We start from the raw sequence: 18,629 nt of genomic DNA, 5'->3' as shown, positions 1-18,629 counted from the left end.
AATTGTCACCTGTGAAAGTTTTATTTCCCATCTGGCTGAAGCTGGGCCCTACGGAGCTATAATGGCAAATTCAAACTAAAAAAACAGAATATCTTTATTCGTATCAGCACAAAGTGTACAACGGTTTAATTCTCCATTTACTAATATGCTGTGTTTTGGAGTCCTAAGAGCACAGACGCCGGGCCTTCTGGAAGCATCCACCCCAATGCCATCATGTACAGGTTGCACTTGTTGCTAGAATATTTAAGTGGAAGGCTGAAATGTTAATTGCCTCTAAGGATGCAAAAGCCCAAGGAAGTGACAACTTGCCATCCTCTTGCAGGAGCACGGTAGGCTTCCAGGCTCAAAAGGCCCTGTTCCCAGAGGAAAACAGGACCACCCAGCTTCTCTCAGTCCCAAGCAGGACAATCAAAGCATTTCTGATGGTCAGGAAGGACTGATTTGTGAAAATGAATTCCTGGTACTGGTGAGGAGAAGAGGAAGAAGACACAGAGAGGTTTCAGGGACCCATGAGACAGTCCTGTACACTCTCTGTAAATGAGAGTGTGCCGGTGAGCTAACTCAGGTCAGCACAGACCATGTATGCTCATCCCAACCTAGGTCACTTCAAGACTTTCTACCTTCAGTTTCCCAAACTCCCTCCTCGAGGATACTGGGACCCTCTCGAGTGTTTGCCCACCTCCCCTGGGCCTTTATTGATGGAATGTAGTGGCAAATTTGTGTGTGTGTGTGTGTGTGTGTGTGTGTGTGTGTGTGTGTGCGATCTTCTGTTTCTATTTCCCAACTCTGGCTGCACCACAAGGAAATAATACAGATGGAAAATTCTCCTCATAACCAAGAATCTTCACCTTGCCTGTTTCTTCAAGGAGGAGAATGTGAGCTATGAGATTGGTAGACAGCAGGTGATCCAGACTAGTTTGATTTGTGACCTGACAACTAGATGCCCCCATGAACTGGGGCAGACTCAGCTGTTGGCAGTGGAAGGAAGCCAAGTCAGGGAAGCAAAATATGGCAAAAGGCCTATGGGGGAATAGAGGCAAGAGACCTTACAGGGTAAAAGAAGGTGGCTGAATTTCCAGGAGTGGGCAACATACAAACCCACAGAGTTCCATGGGTACGCGGCCCTAGACAGTTTCAGGATTCTGAGAATGAACAGAAAGACATCTCATGTTCACAGATTAGAAGATTTAATACTGTTATGTTAGCAATACTTCCCAAATTGATTTAAAATTCAACACAATTCTTATCAAAACCCCAAAGGCTTCTTTGCAGAAATTAACTGATCCTAAATTTCATATAGAAATACAAGGGACCCAAAATAACCTTGAAGAGAACAAATTTGGAGGACTTCAACTTCTGGGGCAACATGCAAAACAATGAATTTGGACCACTACCTCACAACATATACAAAAATTAACTCAAAACAGATCAAAAACCTAAATGTAAGAGCCAAAACTATAGAACACTTAGAAGAAAACGCAAGAGTCAAGTTCATGATCTAGGATTAGGCAAAGGTTCATCAACTGATAAACAAAATATGATATATCCATACGATATTATTTAGCAATAAAAACAAAACACAGACACACGCTACAGCCCGAATGAACCCTGACAACTTACGTAAGTGAAAGAGGCCGGTCACAAAGGACTGTATGTTATTTGATTCCATTTATATGAAATGTCCAGTAAAAGAAAATCCATAGAGACAGAAAGTAAGCTGATGGTTGCCTAAGGCTGAGGGTGGGGTCAGAGGAACAGAGTGACTGCTAGCGGGTATGGGTTTCTTTTTAGGGTGATGAAAACGTTCTCATATCGATAGTGGTGAATACTGCACAACTCCTGGATATACTAAAAACCATTGAGTTGCACACATTAAATGGGCAAGCGATAGTAGTATGTGACTATCTCAACAAAGCTGTGACAAAAATAGATAAATAAATAAATACACAGAGAGATGGGGAAAAGAAGATTCAAGGGATGGATTCCAGTTTGGGGAGGCTCCGGCGGACTGGAAAAAGCAAAGCAGAGCTTGGTGAGGATCTCAGATGGTTGACTTCTTTCACTTAGCATCATGTTTTCAAGCTTTACCCATGTTGTAACAAATATCATTATTGCATTCCTTTTTATAGTAGAATACGATTCCAGTGTATGGGTGTCCTACATTTTGTTTATACATGTGTCAGTTGATGGACACTTGGGTTGTTTCCATTTTGGCTATTGCAAATAACCCTGCTATGAACATTCATATGCAAGTTTTTATCTGGATATACGTTATCATTTCCTTTGGGTACATACCCTAGGAGTGGAATTGCTGGGTCATAGGGTAACTCTATGTTTAACCTTTGATGAATTGCTAGACTTCTCCAAAGCAGCTGCACCATTTTACATTCCCACCAGCAGTGTCATGAGGGTTCTAAATTCTCCCCATCCCCGCTAACCCTTGTTCTTGTCCATCTTTTTGATTATATCCATCCTAGTGGGTGTGAAGTAGTATCGCATTATGGTTTTGACTTGCATTTCCCTCATGGCTAATGATGTTGAGTACCTTTTCATGCGCTTACTGGTCATTTGTCTGTCTTTGGAGGAATGTCTATTCAGATCCCCTGCCCACTTTTTAAATGGGTTGTTTGTCTTTTTATCATGAGCTGAGGCCTTAGGGTGAAAATGAAGTTGCCTTCCAGTGTCATTTCTCTTTCTCTTGCCTCAGTCTTCATCATCTTTTTGGATGTCAGTGTGCAAGACCTTTCAAATCATTCCTTATGGGCGGTCTGTCCCCCGGGCTCTGTATAGAGCTGGCGTGGAGAGGGCTGTGAGGTGCAGAGGAATGAACCGCAGCAGAGGTCAATATTCTTGTTCAACGTCCTCCAAAGACCAGCTGTATGACATTAAACAAGTCACTTTCTCCCTCTCCCCCGAGGTGCCCCAGGCTCTCCATCCCGGTGTCTCAGCCAAACCTAGCAAGGCAGCCCTGCACCCCCCAGGCTACCTGGAAGTCCTACTCTGATGTCTTTCACGATGCTGCTTTTCACAAGCTATGTTTGGCTTTTCTCCACGTGAGAATGAGGAATCTCAGGACTCCAATGGGAGAATGGCAGACAGTTGACAGGTCAGCCAGCCAGAAAGTGGCAGGCTTCTCTGTGAAGGCCTCCAGTCTGTTTTTAGCAAGCTTTCTTCCCAACTCAAAGGGACAGATACCTGAAGTAACAGGAGATTTCACTGACATCTCTCAGGAGAGAAGAAAACATATGTTTCTCTAGATTTTGTCATGTAGATTTGAAATATAGGAGAGAAAAAAGTTTACCCCTAAAAAAAGTGGGGGAGGGGAGTCAAAGGACACAGAGGTAAATAAACCAATGTGGTTCCTGTGACCACATCCTGGTGTTCTGGATCATGAAGGTTCTAGGGCCCCACAGGCCCCTGCAGCCCCTATAATCCATCCCTGCACAGAAAGGGAGCCCCCGACCTTCACCTCCAGGGTCCTTACTTGCATGTGCTCCTTTCAAGGCCTGAGCTAGTATCTGACCCCAGAGAACCTGGAAGCCCTGTCCTGGGGACCCCTCCCATCCTCTCTCTTAGGGAGGGAAGCCCTAATGCTCTGGAGCTGGTCTCTCGATGTTGCCTCCCCAGAGACAGGAATTCTTCCCGGTATCAGATGTGAAGTCACTTTGGAAACCACTTAAACCCATTTACAATGTTAAAAGCAACACTGAAGGAATGCTTAGTGCAGAAATTATGTAAATAACCCCATTCGGTAATCTAAGGGCAAGCAAATTTTAGCCTTTTGCCGGCTGGCAAAATCTGTTCAAGACAACACAGATCGCTGGCTAAGAGAGTATTTTATTTGTTACTTCCGTCCTCCCAATCTGTTTCGGGACTCCCTGGTAACCCGCTTCCCAGAGGCGAGGACTCACACCAGCCCCTCAGCGCTCCCCTCTGCCATCCTGGGGACAGTACGCTGGCGTTTCCCAGTCTACGTGCGCAGTTTCTCCACTACACTGGATGGGCACATAATGGCTTTCCTCCTCAAGTCCTTTTCCAAAAAGTCAATTTCAAACTCTTCTTTATTTATTACTGTTTCTCAGTAATAGGATTTACCAAAGTGGACCTCAAAACATACCTCAATTTAAACACCGCAGCGGCGAGAAGCCCTAAATACCTGGATCCTACTGCCAGTCGATGCAAGTCATTTCTCTTGCATTTTCTCTATTCTATTTCCAAGATTTTGGATCATCTTTGCTATCATTACTCTGAACTCTTTTTCAGGTAGACTGACTACTTCCTCTTCATTTGTTAGGTCTGGTGGGTTTTTACCTTGCTCCTTCACCTGCTGTGTGTTTCTCTGTCTTCTCATTTTGCTTATCTTACTGTGTTTGGGGTCTCCTTTTTGCAGGCTGCAGGTTCATAGTTCCCGTTGTTTTTGGTGCCTGCCCCCAGTGGCTAAGGTTGGTTCAGTGGGCTGTGTAGGCTTCCTGGTGGAGGGGACTAGTGCCTGTGTTCTGGTGGATGAGGCTGGCTCTTGTCTTTCTGGTGGGCAGGTCCATGTCCGGTGGTGTGCTTTGGGGTGTCTGAGGCCTTATTATGATTTTAGGCCTCTCTGCTAATGGGTGGGGCTGTGTTCCTGTCTTGCTAGTTGTTTGGCATAGGGTGTCCAGCACTGTAGCTTGCTGGTCGTTGAGTGGAGCTGGGTCTTGGTGTTGAGATGGAGATCTCTGGGAGATTTTCGCCGTTTCATATTACGTGGAGCTGGGAGGTCTCTTGTGGACCAGTGTCCTGAACTCGGCTTTCCCACCTCAGAGGCACAGCCCTGACTCCTGGCTGGAGCACCAAGAGCCTTTCATCCACACGGCTCTTGGGAGGTCTGAGGTCTTCTGCCAGCGTTCAGTAGGTGTTCTGTAGGAGTTGTTCCACGTGTAAATGTATTTCTGATGTATCTGTGGGGAGGAAGGTGATCTCCGCATCTTACTCTTCCCCCATCTTCCTCAACCCCCCCATGTCTTAAAACGGCTATATGTTCACAGGTGCCGCAAGGACATCTTCATAAAGATGTACACAAACGTTGACCACATAGATTTCTTTGAGGCGCAGCCAGCCCTCCTCCATTCTCTGCTTCCCGCGGGATTCCGCCTCCCCCACAGGTCATTTCTCTTAATGCAAGATGAGGAATTAAAACGAAGCTTGGCAAAGTCCACATGATTCAGGGGAGAAAAGAAACGCGTACTGAGAGGAGCTTGATTGATGGAGCATGAAAAGGGTGTTGGTGGGGCTTTTTCTCCTTTTCTTTTGATGTTAGCTGCTGTTGCTTATGCACGTAAAAGAATAATAAGGGGAGGGGGTGGGAGCAAATAAATCAGGTTTATGCTCACTGATTTAAAGTTTTCGCCGGTCTTACTATCCAGCCTGCTGGTATGATATGGTCAGAGAGGGCTGGGCTTCTATGTTAGAAGAATAGCTCAAAGCAGCCTTAATCTGGCGCTTTTGGGTCAGCTTGGCCCCGTCTTTCCCCCTCCCTTGCCCACCTCTCTTTCCCTCTCCTTAGACGGCCCCACGTTGGCTTTCGCTGGCTGCTGTCTCTGCCCCGCCATCTCTGCCCTGTTTACAGACTCCTTCCTCTGGACCATCCCTTCTTGAAAAAGCAGCTCCGACTAAGGAGATGTCAAGCATTTCACCCATCTTTGCATCCCCAACACCCAGCCTGATGCCTTTCACTTCGCTTAGTCGTTCAATTCAATGCTGCATACGTGTTCACTAAGACCAGAGCTCAGAGCTAAATGTTGCCAGGGATGCAAAGATAACTGAGACATGAATCCTACTCATAGCCTTTGTTCTTTCCTCAGAGTTTAAAACTGGAATTCCAGGAAAGTGTTGAGGACCACTCTAGAACCTTGGGGTGGAAGCAGCCAGAAGGGGGGGCGGTGATAACACTGCATTCATCTCCCCACGTATGCAACCATGCTCTACTCTCACTCAGTCTGCATTTTGCCTAGGATTAAAGAGGAGTTGGTAGGGCGCCATTGTGGATGAACGATCTCAACCACAGAGGAAAGTGAATTCGATTCAGTTTTTTTTTTTTTTTTAATTTTTAGTTTTTGTTGAAGTATAGCTGATTTACAATGTTGTGTTAGTTTCTGGTGTACAGCAAAATGTATATATATGTGTATATGTATGTATATATTCTTTTTCGTATTATTTCCATTACGGTTTTTTACAGGATATTGAATATAGTTCCCTGTGCTATAGAGTATGTCCTTGTTTATCTATTTTATACAGAGTAGTTTGTATCTGCTAATCCCATACTCCTAATTGATCCCTCCCCCACCCCCTTTCCCATTTGCTTAACGTAAGTTTGTTTTCTAGGTTTGTGAGTCTGTTTCTGTTTTGAAAATAAGTTCATTTGTATCATATTTCAGATTTCACATATAAGTGATATCACATGGTATTTGTCTTTCTCTGTCTGACTTACTTCACTTAGTATGATACTCTCTAGGTCCATCCATGTTGCTGCAAATGGCATGATTTTATTCTTTTTTATTATGGCCAAGTAGTATTCTATTGTAGATGTATACCACATCTTCTTTAATATAGATTCAGTTCTGTCTTTAACCCCAAAGGGCCAGAGCTCTGAGATTGTGTACAGTGATCTGGAAGAAGACTGGAATGGCCGCATGCTTCAAAGAGTATCCCGCCGCCACGGTTCAAAAGGCCCTCGAAGGTTGTGATCGCTTTCTCTAGCGCCCGAGTTCCCTCACTGAAACTGACTTGGTCAGGGTTAACTAAAAGACCTTGACAATTACCTCTCCCAGAAATCTGCAGAAGGGGACTGTGGCTTCGGGGTTGCCTGCAGTTTTGGACTAGAACTAATGAGAGGCCAGGACGGATGAGCCCTCCGTAGTGCCACCAGATGAAACAGCCCATCTACCCACTGGCCATCGGCTAATAAGGACCTCCCATCCCATTCCTTAGGACACAGGCTGCCTGAGACATGCCTTGGGGAGAACCCAGCTGCTTAGCTAACTCTTCTTTCTTCCCCAGTGGGGGCCAGAGGGAGCCCCACTCTCCCTTGTCACTGGGGATAGAAACGTGAGAACCCCTCACTCAAGTTCCAAAGTTTGGATCCCAAGGGTGAACCGCCAAAGTCTGCATCAGTGGACATGTCCAAGTCCAGACAGAGTTTGAGAAGCACCACACAACAAGCCATCCATCCCGGTGCCCCAGACCAGGATCTGAGGCCAAGACAGAGCCAAGGGCGGTGGGGAGAGCTGGTAAGGGGAGGGCGGGGCCCCCTTCTGCAGACGGGAGGAAGTGGGCATCGAGGACCCTGAGAGTCACTGCGGGAACTGCAGGGCCGCTGGCTCCAGGCTTCCCACAAGCTAGTATTGTGACTGCTGTGGACTGTGATATCACGAAAGGGCAGGGCTGGCTTTGAAGCGCTAGGCTCACGTCCAGCTCGGCCACATGGCAGCTGCAATATGCTCATCTCTGGGCTTTGGTTTCCTCAACCATGAAGGGCAGGTGATAACAGCACCCTATTTGACAGACGTGCTGAGGAGGAGACGAGGTGATGTACGTAAAACTTGTCATCACGATGGTGGCTCATAGTAAATGCTGGGAAAACCCAAGTTAGCGATTACTTGCTGACCACGAGAGTGGCTGCAAATGAGCTGTGTCCTGAGCAGTGACAGCAGGAGGGCCTCTGGCTGGTGCCCACAGGAAGGACATCACCAAACACACTGGCCTTGGTGGTGATGGGGTCACCAGGAGGCATCGTCCAGGTGCAGGAAGGTTTCCATTCCCTTTCCACTCCCTCCTCCTGCAGCTGAGATGAGGGGTGAAACCAGTTTCCCTCCCCTGTGAGCTGGTTCGCACAGGAGGCCACCCTGATGGATGAACACACGCTCATGTTCCAGGATCCGCAAAGAAAAAAGAGCGGGAAGAATAACTGGAAGGTAAATGTAGACGGAAAGCGAGTCCACCTCCCGGCCCCCTCGAAAGACATTAAGACAAGGAGACCTTTCAAGGCTGGGGGCTCCTCAGAACCATTCCAATAATTCCATACAAGCCTTTTCTTTTTGCATCAACTGCTGAGAACGTCAACTAATGTTTTAAATGCTGGACTAGTAACTGGACTGATAATAAGCTGTGATTCCGGAAAGGGACAGGATGGAGCATCAGGGTCCAGGGACTCGGGGGCAAAGTGGATGACCCGGTCGTTACTGATGGTCAGCAAGGACTGGGCAGGGGTGACCTTAGGGGCCAGGATGCTGCCACCATAGGCGAGTCTGGAGCCCAGAAATTCCAGGCCATCATGCCATTCAGTGCTCTTGGAGACGCTGCGTGGTTTAAAGCAAGGGAAAGACAAACACAGATCCCGGTTCACTTGCGTCTGGGCACAGAAAGAAACTCAGAACCATTAGACGACCCTCCTAAGTCAATCTGCGCCTGTGGCTGGTGGCTTGGGGCCTGGTGAGTTACGATGTTCGTAGATTTCACCACTTCTTCAAGATTTTTGGCGTAAACCTTAGGGCTTTGATCAAGAAAGGATCCTCACGGTGGCAGTAGACATGCATATGCTGAGAAGGTGACAAATCTGAGTCTCTTTTATTGAATTCCAGCTTCTATTTTGGTGCCCAGGTGGACCAGAGGATCATGTGATGCTCTCCTTGCGCCCATAACCGTCCCTGACGAAACAAACCTAAACACGGCACTGCTCGTGGGAAAGATGGGGCCAACCTCTGCCAGTGTCAGCACCGGTTCCTGCAGACTCTATGGCAAAGGCTGCAGCCTGGGCACCACAGCCTCCTGGGCACCCGCAAGTCTGGCTTCCCCACGGGAGGTGTGGCCTTAAGACTCATTCTCACCGTGTATGGGAGCCTAGGGGAGGCGTGTCCCCCAGGGCTGATGTGGTTGAAAAGCCAGCATGCTTTCTCCATCCTCTCTCTCCCACTGCACAGGGACCTTGGAAGTCACCTATTAAAGGTGGAGGAGCCACATGTGGAAGGAGTCGAGGTCCCCAAATGACCACAAGGAAGGCTACCTGCCACCCGTGAACATCCACAATTGGTTTTTACTAAAATCTCAGCGAAGCCCCTGAGGTTTGGAGGTTTGCTTGTTCCAGTGGCCAGAATAACCAGCCCCAGAGATGCCCCATCTCCTGTTTTGACTTGAAAGTGTGTAGAGTTTTTTTTTTTTGGCGGTACGCGGGCCTCTCACTGTTGTGGCCTCTCCCGTTGCGGAGCACAGGCTCCGGACGCGCAGGCTCAGCGGCCATGGCCCACGGGCATGTGGGATCTTCCCGGACCGGGGCACGAACCCGCGTCCCCTGCATCGGCAAGCGGACTCTCAACCACTGCGCCACCAGGGAAGCCCAGTGTGTAGAATTTTTAAACATCTACAGGAATACCAGGCTTTGAATGGATTCGATGACCTGAAGCAAGTGGCCTCCCAGAGCTTCCTTCCAACCCAGTAATTTTATTTCCATTTCTCTCCCAGAAAGCAATGCATTCCTCCGCGTCTGTGGAGGCTGACTATTGCATCTGAATACTGACGATGGCAGTGATGCGCTCTCATCCTATTCTGTCCACTGCCCTGCATGGGGCCAGTTTCATGTTTGGGAAATGGCTGGAATGGTAGCCAGCAGCAGAGATGATAAAGGGAAATAGTCTTTTAGATTTTTAAACAGTTCTCCCTCTTGCTCTCAACGCTGTGTCCGGCAGATCTTCCAGGCCTGGGGTCTATCTGAACAATTCTAACATGTCATCTCCTACCTGCTGACTTCTGCTGCTGTAAGTAGCCAGGGGCCTGGCTCCTACAGAGGCTGTGAGGCCGAACACCTGAGCTCACTACCCATTCACAGAAAGCGCGGTCCAAAAAAAGCCAGCCTGACCGAAATAAGTCTGCCCGCTCTCTGGCTCAGAGAAAACACAGGAATGACACTGTATTATCTTGAATGTACCCTTTTTTCCCTTTTGTGAAAAGCCTGGGGTCTGTGGGGTTGGGTTTCGATAGTTCTTAGAATGTCATTGAATGGCACTGATTTTGAAATCTTAAAGAACCAGCAGCTTGGGGTTACTTCAAAGGCTGCCTCAAGGCCTTTGTCCTGGAGAATTTGAAACACAATCCAGCCTGTGATTGAAGTTCATCGTGTCTGACATCCTTAACAGATGCTGTTTGCTCCTGCCTTTTCTTGCCACCCCTGGGTCCTAGGAGGAATGCTCAGGGGACAGGAAGAAATCATGACTGTTATGGGCTGAATTGCATTCCCCCACCTCCACCCTCCGACCCCCTGGCAAATTTATATGTTGAAGCCCTAGCTCCCAGGACCTCAGAACGTGACTGCATTTGGAGATAGAGCCTTTAATGAGAGAATTTAAGGTAACTGAGGTCATTAGGGTGGGGCCCTAATCCAAAAGGACTGGTGTCTCTATAAGAAGAGGAGATTAGGACACAGACATGCACACACAGAGAGAAGAGCATATGAGGCCACAGACAGAATCTGGCCATCTACAAGCCAAGGAGAGAGGCGTCAGAAGAAATCAACTCTGCCGACACCTTGATCTCGAACTTCTAGCCTCCAGAAGTGTGAGAAAATGAATTTTTGTTGTTCAAGCCACCCAGGCTTGTGCTGCTTTGGTGTGGCAGCCCTAGCAAACTAACACAATATCCTTTCTACATTTTCCCTGGATTTCATCACAGGGCACTGCCCTGGAGGAACCCGGAGAGAACAGGGCCAATAGAAGGGTGTCGAGAATGCAGAAGAGGTTCTGTAAAGGAACACTTGCCTTCAAAAGATTCATCTTGAAGTATTTAGTTGCCTATGAAATTGTAGCCCCTTTTGTTATTAGCTTAGAGGCCCGCTTTGGGAAAACATTTCAAGTCCCCTCTCAGAAACAGAGGAGATTTGGTTAAAGTGCTTCCCATATGGAGGGAAAGTGGTTTCTGGCCCGCAGACAGGAAGGAGCTTCTTCCACAAAATGAGATGCTACATTCCACGTGAAGGAGTGGGGCAGTCAGGAGGGATGCTGCCCTCCCAGGATCATGGAAGAGGCATCAGCAGACAGCCCCGTACTCCTGGTGACAGGTCAGCCCATCTGGGATAGTTGGTGTTGGAAACGCTGGGAGCAGATCCTCTAACACAGCTGAACACAGCTGCCCTGGAACCTCTAGGACAAACACCCTGCCGAGCTTTGGAAGCAGGTCTTACTGCCTTTCTACAACCATTGCTTCCCATGCCAGACACAGAACAGCTCCTAGCTCACAAGCAAGAACATCACTATCTTTTTTTTTTGCAGTACGCGGGCCTCTCACTGCTGCGGCCTCTCCTGTTGCGGAGCACAGGCTCTGGACGCACAGGCCCAGCGGCCATGGCTCACGGGCCCAGTCGCTCCGCGGCATGTGGGATCTTCCCGGACCGGGGCACGAACCCATATCCCCTGCATCGGCAGGTGGACTCTCAACCACTGCGCCACCAGAGAAGCCCAACATCACTATCTTTAACAACAATGGTACCTAAGACCTACTCAGCCACTCTGCAAAGTACTTGATATTCATGATTTTATTTCATTTTCACAACCAACCTGTGAGGCAGGTCCTTCCCCAAGTTACAGAGGAGGAAACTGAGGCTCGGGGCGTTAAGGAGCATGCCCCAGACACATGCTTAATAAGGCCCAAAAGTAAACTGGGGTCTGTTTGAGCCCCGTACTCTTTCCCACCTTACACACTTCCAGCAGTGTGAGAAGACCTTGTCTCTCTGTGCTCCAGCCTCTCAGCAGAGCCACCTCCAAATTCCGAGGGCTGGGTTACTGGGATACAGATGACCTAAGTCAGAGGTTTCCACATAACAGACCTCTGACTTGAGCTGACCACAGCCCCGTCACCTGGGGAGCTTGTGAAACACACACACACCTAGGTCCTGGTCCCTGAGGTGCTGACTTAGTGGATCTTGGGATGGGCCTGAGCATCGACATTTTACAAGCTTAGGGTATCTACTTGTTTGGAACCAGGGAAAGATCCGGAAAGATTTGTGCCCTGGACACCTGTGCAGTCTGGAGAAGCCTATGGGTCCCTTCTCAGAATAAAAACGCAACCAATATCATGGAAGCAACCTAAATGTCCGTCGCCAGGCGAATGGATAAAGATGTGGCACGTATATATACAATGGAATATTACTCAGCCATAAAGAGGAACGAAATTGGGTCATTTGTGGAGACACGGATGGACCTAGAGACTGCCATACAGAGTGAAGTAAGTCAGAAAGACAAAAACAAATATCACATATATGTGGAATCTAGAAAAATGGTACAGATGAACCAGTTTGCAAGGCAGAAATAGAGACACAGATGCAGAGAACAAACGTATGGATACCAAGGGGGGTGGGATGAATTGGGAGATTAGGATTGACTTATATACACTAATATGTATAAAATAGATAACGAATGAGAACTTGCTGTATAGCACAGGGAACTCCACTTCGCTGTACAGCAGAAACTAAGACAACACTGTAAAACAACTACACCCCAATTTAAAAAAAAACGCATCAAATAAAACAAAATGCATAGAATTACTCTGGAAACCAATTATATTGAAATATAGTCATCAAGTTTTGTTTGTTTGTTTGTTTGGTTGGTTTTTTTTTTTGCTGCACGGCTTGTGGGATCTCAGCTCCCTGACCAGGCATCAAACCCAGACCCCTGGCAGGGGAAGCATGGAGTCCCAACCACTGGATCACCAGGGATGTCCAGATCAAGTATTAAAAATCATGATATAGTGATACATGTACTTCTTTAAGACATTAAATAAGATCAAGTGTGGATTTCACAACTGCTATAAATTTAAACTCCTCTTACAGACAGGAGGAGACCTAAGTATTTCACGATGTCTATAAGAAGTAGGATGTGATATATGCTTGTCTGTGATTCCTCTTGGAGTCAAAAGCACAGTATGGCTAATGGTACAGACACCTATGGCCTCCATTCATAACTGAAATAACTGCTAATGGTACAGAGATGTATGGCCTCCATTCATAACTGAAATAATTGCTAATGTCGGTTAGAGATGAGTGAACATAAAACATGAATTTTACATTCCGGACCAAGTTTACAGAGCCGTCGATTTTATCAGACTCCTTGGAGATGCATGGACTCCAGGCTCAACTCCCTTGTTTGGGGGTTATTATCAGCGATCATCTAAAAAATTTAGAATGTGGATTTCAAGAGATTTTTTTCATCTCTCCCCAAACAGGTTTCACAAGAGGTAAATCAAGACAAAGAGGTATGTGATTTTCTTTGGCAATGAGAAGGCTGCATGGATATTTTGATCTTTTCTTCCAGGCAAAAGGGACTACATTAAATGATTGATTTAGAAATTAACGACCGCTAGTGGAATAGCAACCACAAGAAATAACATTCATGCAAATCTCACAAGGGAAAATGTTGCATGATTTATCTTTTGGTCAGCATTCCGGCATTCTAAGATGAAAGTTATTTTTTTCTCCACCCTTGCTTTGTTTTGTACTTATCCTAATTTTTTAAATAACACGGTTCCCAGATTGCGAGAAATGATTATCCCTTATTCAGAGCAAACGGTGCCAGAGATCTATTCATGAAAAGAATAGATTCTTCCCGTAATCAACCACCCTTTCCTTTGCCTTGTCGGAGTACATCCTCCTCTTATGAGATTACCTGAAGTTTCAACTGGATAAAGCCATAACAGAGAGCCCCATGTAGCGGCTAGGAGCAATGCTTTATGGGCACCAGAAAGTTTGCTGTGCTTAGCTCTGCACTAGATCCCAAGATAACAGGATTTTGTGCACGCTCGCAAAGCATTTGATAGCTCAGAGCATTTCTTGCTTTGCCACTTTCAGTTGTGTGCTGTGGTTTAGGTGGGTTTCAGTGTTTCCCAGGCTGCGCACAATTATTCATCTCCGTGGCAGAGGTAACAAGGAGTTCCACTTCGCCTGCTGGAGCGGGCTGAGCCGTCCCCACAGGCCTCCTTGCGCAATTCCTCTGCAGCAGAGCCTCTGGTGGTAGGATGCAAACACCAACCTGGAGAGGATGAAGACAGCAGCACCTCCAGGACACTGGGGGGAGAAAGCGGAGCCTGTCTCCCAGGTGTGCACCCTGGAGATGAGAGTGTGATCCACCTAGACACGGCTTCATCCTTGAAAGGGTCTCGTAAAATCGCCCAGTGCCACTCAAATCTCAGATCTTTTTTTCTGTTGACTCCTTTCAAAGCAATGTTCTTCCCTCACAAAGCATCACGAGCCTCAGTCCCCAGGATCCCAGACTTAGAGCCCTCACTATACACTGAGGGCAGGTACCCAAACCCGAATATCGATAGGACTGTTTCAGGGACTTCTCTCGTGGCGCAGTGGTTAGGAATCCACCTGCCAGTGCAGGGGACATGGGTTCGAGCCCTGGTCCGGGAAGATTCCATATGCCGCAGAGCAACTAAGCCCGTGCTCCACAACAAGAGAACCCACCGCAATGAGAAGCCCACGCACCACAACGAAGAGTAGCCCCTGCTCGCCATAACTAGAGAAAGCCCGTGTGCAGCAACACAGACCCAATGCAGCCAAAAATAAACAAATTTATAGATATTAAAAAAAAGCTCCATTTCATTATTTGCGTCTGTTACTCCGGCCCAAGCCTACACTCCCAGATTTACCTCCTGCGTCTCCCGCATTACACTCACCACAAGCTCTCCTGTCGATTCTAAACTCAGCCAGTGCCCACATCAGGACCTCCCTCTCCTGGCCTCTCTGCCCAGCCAAATTCCACCCACTTTTCAAAGCCAGAGACCCCTCCAAGGAAGCACTTTCCTAACCATCCAAGGGAGGGGCAGCCCCCTTTCCTCATCTATTATAACACTCCATATTTGTGCCACTATTTCACAGATGAAGCAGATGGTCTAAAATGTACGCTGTGCACGGGTACATTGTACACGACTCCAATTCGTGAGTTGCATACAGAGCCAGTGCTGAGAAATGTCCAAATTTCCCTGTCTGCAGTGACCCTCACCCTCTACATCAATGCCCTGTTCCCACAGTTCCGCACTGGCCAATTCGGAACGACCCACTCTGACCCCAGGCTCCTTTTCTTTTCTTCTGTTTCTCTCATTCACTTACTCCCACTGAACCTTTTCATAGAGCGGGGAGGCTCAGGCCATGTGATGCCCGTAATGGTAAAATTAACAACAAAATAATGAGAGCTAACACTTAGCTGTATTTTAGGCACTTCACATTTACTAACTTATTACTAACTCAATCACATAATAACATTATGAGGTAAGTGCTGTTATGTTCCCCATTTTAGAAACAAAGAAATTGAGGCAAAGAGAGTTTAAGCAAATTGCCCAAAGACACCCAGTGTCCTAACCGTATTTTCTTAGACTCTATGTTTGTCTATGTGGCATCCATTAATCACAGGGCCCAACTACACACAGGGCCAAACCACATTGTTTATATCTCCCCTGCCATCCAGGGCCCATACTCTGATCTCTCTCCTTACCTAACTCTCACATACCAAGCCAAGATTCCCCCTGCCCTAAATCACCCAGGGCCAGGCACCAGACACCTTGGGACAGCCCCTATGCCCCAAGCGTGCTAGAATTATTCAAACCAGCCAATCCTAAACTGTTTACCCTGCCCCCCCCCCCCCAAGCCGGTAGAAACCTCAATAAGGGCTTTGGCCAGCTTTTCCCCTCACTCGTTTTGCCTCCTGACTTTGTGGCCTATCACTCATTTCTAGGAGAAGTCTGAGCAACAGTAAACTTTTCTTTCAGTGGCATTGACCTCTCTGTGTCATCACTATCACCTTTATCAATTAAGCCCGAGGTACAAATCACCCAGGGAGGTAGTAGCTGAACGGGGGCTCTGCACCCTGCTACTGGCATATCCTGCCGCTCCTACTTGGGCTCTGCCTAGCCCTTCCTTTCCAGCTCAGCTTACAGTCCCTCCTCTGTCCCTCTGAATTCTCTCTTGCGCCCTCTCATGGTGCCTCTGCGCCCTGCACTCTCTTGGCAAAACCGCCGCCTTGGATGGGACCAAGGGTCTGCATTTCCTGGACCAACACTCACACTACTAAATACTATTGGAAAAAAATCTTATAAGCACACAGAGTTGTCTCCATAAGTATAAGTCCGCAAACCTCAAGGGGGCCCTAAATACTGCTGGGGAAGCCCACTTTTCAGGGATCTTTCTCCCTGAAAAGATCCCCCTCTTTTTTTTTTTGCGGTTCGCGGGCCTCTCACTGTTATGGCCCCTCCCGCCACGGAGCACAGGCTCCGGACGCGCAGGCTCAGCGGCCATGGCTCATGGGCCCAGCCGCTCCGCGGCACGTGGGATCCTCCCGGACCGGGGCACGAACCCGCGTCCCCTGCATGGGCAGGCGGACTCTCAACCACTGCGCCACCAGGGAAGCCCGAGATCCCCCTCTTTGATCCTCACGGCAACTATTCCAATCTTCCCCGTCCTCCTCCAATCTCCAACCACCCCTCACTTTCAGCTGATGCCATAGTGTGCATTTCTCAGGGCAAACAGAAGCCACCAGGTGGGAAACTGCACAGCCCCAGACTCCCACCTTCCTCCTTGTACAGGGGGGATGTGTTCTCCACAGCGTGACGGATGCCCTTGCTGCTGAATCAGTCTAAGGGCACTGGAACTCCTCTTCATATGTACTTCTCGGTCCCGCTGACCCACTTCATTCATTCATCTGTTGAGTATCTACTATGTATCAGGCACCAGTGAAAACAACTGGAGATCTCTGCCTGGTGGAGCTGATACTTTTAGCAAGGGCAGACAGATATGAAATAACACATATAATACATCAGTAAATTATGTAGCACATCGGAAGGTGGGAAGTCTACGGAGAAAAGAAGTAAAGCGGCGTGGAGTACTCAGCAGGGCTGGGGGTGGCGAGAACGAGGCGAGAGAGGCTACAACGCGAAGGCGGTACGAGATTTCTGAGGCAAGGGCATTCCGGACGCTGCGAAGGGCTGCAGCAAAGGTCTGACGGCAGGGGCCTGCCAGGTGAGCTCGAGGAACAGCGAGGAGGTCAGCGGGGCTGCAGGAGAGAAGCTGGGAGGACCAGCAGGCCATGAAGTCAGTTCTCGGAGGGGTCTGTCTAGGGGACCGAAAGGACTCTAGCTTTTACTTCAAGTGAAATGGGGAGCCATTGACGGTTCTGGAGCAGAGAAGTACCACGACCTCACATAAGTGTTAAGAGCATCACTCTGATTGCTGTGCTGAGATGGACTACAAGGGCCGGGGCAGAGGCGGGGAGACCAGAGAGGAGGTGAAGCTGAGCCAGGCAGGAGGTGAAGGTGACTTAGCCAAGGGAGCAGGGAGGCGGCAAGAGGTGGTGGGTTTCTTGGACTCTCCCCTCCCGTGGCTGCCATGGGGCCGGTCTCCCTTGGTTCTTTCTGCCATGCTGCCTGCTCCTTCTCAGCCTCCCAAGAGGCGTCTCCCCTGGACTTTACATTCTGGGGCTCCCCAGGGCTCCTCTTCCAAGCTCTCTCTGGTCAGTTGCCGGTCGCCCGCTGGCGATGTTGAACATCAGACCTGTAAGTCCAACGGTCTGCTCATCCCTCTATCTGGATGGGCCACAGACCTCAGAAATTTAGTCCCAATCTCACCAGAAACTTGCTCAACCCATCTCAGGGAAGGGCACCGTGGATCTCACCCAGTTGTCCAGAGAAGAAACCTGGGAACTTCATTCTCCTTTAATATCAGAGCCAACTTGTCACCTTTAATATTAAAGCCGACCTGTCACCAGGATCTGGTGATCTTGCCTCTGAAACAGCTCCTGAAAGCATCTGCTTCTTTCTAACCCCGCTGCCACTTCCCCACCTGGCATCTTCCCGGGAGGACCCTGGTGCCACCCTGATTGGTCTCCCTGCATCTCTGTCATGACCCGATTCAACCCATGCTCCACAACCCCGCCAGACTGAGCTTCCCAGAGTGCCGATCGCACCTCAGCTCTGCCCATCTTCCATCTTCAGGGGCTTCACATGACCTCAGGAGATGGTCTAAAATCTACCCACCAAGCCTGGAAGACCGGGTCTCTGCTGATCTGCTCCTGTGTCCCCCACCGATGCTCCAGTCACAGTGAAAGGCTCTCTGTCCCCCCCAGAAAAATCCTCTTGGCCCAATTCTGCCTGATAACGAGACTTCTCATCCACCCTCCATCTCTCCCCCTCATCCTCAGGTCTCATCTCAATGTCGCCTTCTCTAGAAGCTTCCCTAGCCCTCCCTCGGAGCTGCATGCCCCACAGATGCCTCGTTTACTTCTCCAGCCATAGCATTTCCATTCTGCCTGCTGTTTCCTTGTTTACGTTCCCATCATGTTGTCAGGTCACCCAGGTGCCCCGCCTCTGATTCCTCGTCCGAAGCCAGCACAGAGGGATGTCTTTGACATCGCAGGCATTTACTGAATAACCAGCATATTAATGTGTGGAGCCAGGATTCTCAGGGAGTCTGGTCTCTGAACAGAAAAGTGGTTCCCTGAGTCAGTCCTATGATCCATGAGGCCAGACAAGCGACACTGGAACATCCTTTATTACCATGAACATGAAAAATAATAATTACATCTCTGACGTGCAAGGCCTTGGACTAGGCACTTTATAGCTTATTCATTTAA

At 48.4% G+C, this 18,629-nt stretch overlaps 1 protein-coding gene across 1 annotated transcript in view; it reads right to left on the bottom strand.

The window, feature by feature from the left end:
- The window catches only part of GALNT17 (polypeptide N-acetylgalactosaminyltransferase 17), a 448,716-nt gene that overhangs the window by 30,381 nt on the left and 399,706 nt on the right, over positions 1 to 18,629 (bottom strand). The window lies entirely within an intron of this gene.

This window comes from Pseudorca crassidens, chromosome 15 (genome assembly GCF_039906515.1).
Source record: "Pseudorca crassidens isolate mPseCra1 chromosome 15, mPseCra1.hap1, whole genome shotgun sequence".
Classification (NCBI taxonomy): domain Eukaryota; kingdom Metazoa; phylum Chordata; class Mammalia; order Artiodactyla; family Delphinidae; genus Pseudorca; species Pseudorca crassidens.
This window is presented reverse-complemented; position numbering and strand designations above follow the sequence as displayed.